This window comes from Vombatus ursinus, unplaced genomic scaffold (assembly GCF_900497805.2).
Source record: "Vombatus ursinus unplaced genomic scaffold, bare-nosed wombat genome assembly UNPS02014810.1, whole genome shotgun sequence".
Taxonomy (NCBI): Eukaryota; Metazoa; Chordata; class Mammalia; order Diprotodontia; family Vombatidae; genus Vombatus; species Vombatus ursinus.
Window position 1 is genome coordinate 49,222,374 of NW_020954588.1, and position 721 is coordinate 49,223,094.

The 721-nt window shown below is 48.4% G+C and overlaps 1 protein-coding gene across 1 annotated transcript in view; it reads left to right on the plus strand.

The window, feature by feature from the left end:
* Positions 1–721, plus strand: part of CROCC2 (ciliary rootlet coiled-coil, rootletin family member 2) — a 168,636-nt gene that overhangs the window by 43,004 nt on the left and 124,911 nt on the right. The gene's annotated exons all lie outside the window — the stretch shown is intronic.

A 721-nucleotide genomic window follows, 5' to 3' on the forward strand; every position in this document is an offset into this window, starting at 1 on the left:
ACATGCCACCTCTCTAGGGCTCAGTGAAAGGTTGGACCTCAGCAATCAAAGGAAAAACACTGGATGTAGAGTAAGAGACCCTAGATTCGTTTGGTTCTGCTATTTACTAGCTATGTGACATTGGACAGTGTCTTCCCTTCTCTGGGGTTCAGTTTCTTCATCTATAAAATGAAAGCTTTAGCCTAAATGACCTCTAAGGTCCATTCCAGCTCAATATCTATGATGCCAAGATTGGTTTCTGGGCACTGCCTCACAGGGGAAGTGTTCACTTGCCTAGTCATGTATCTGTTGACTATTGGCTTGGCAGAGACATACATTATGGAGGGGGAGGAGAGATTGTTTGTCAGCAGATGGGGATGACTAGGAGCTCCCACAGGAGGAAGGGGATATGATCCTTGCCCAGTTCTGCCTGTTTGTTTTGACTAAATTGTGCCTTAGAGCTAAGATGCTGGGGTAAAGGGCACTGAGGAAATCTGTTTGTCAATTATAGACCATGTGGCCCCAGAACATTCCCTCAGCACGCAGAGCCCTTGGGAGGCATTTTCCAGGAAATGGCAGTGGAAGAAGGTTCCCTAGCCTCCAGCCTGGCTTCACTTGTGCATGACTTCCAAGGAAGGGAGAGAAAGAGAGAGAGAGAGAGAGAGAGAGAGAGAGAGGGAGGGAGGGAGGGAGGGAGGAAGGAAGGAAGGAAGGAAGGAAGGAAGGAAGGAAGGAAGGAAGG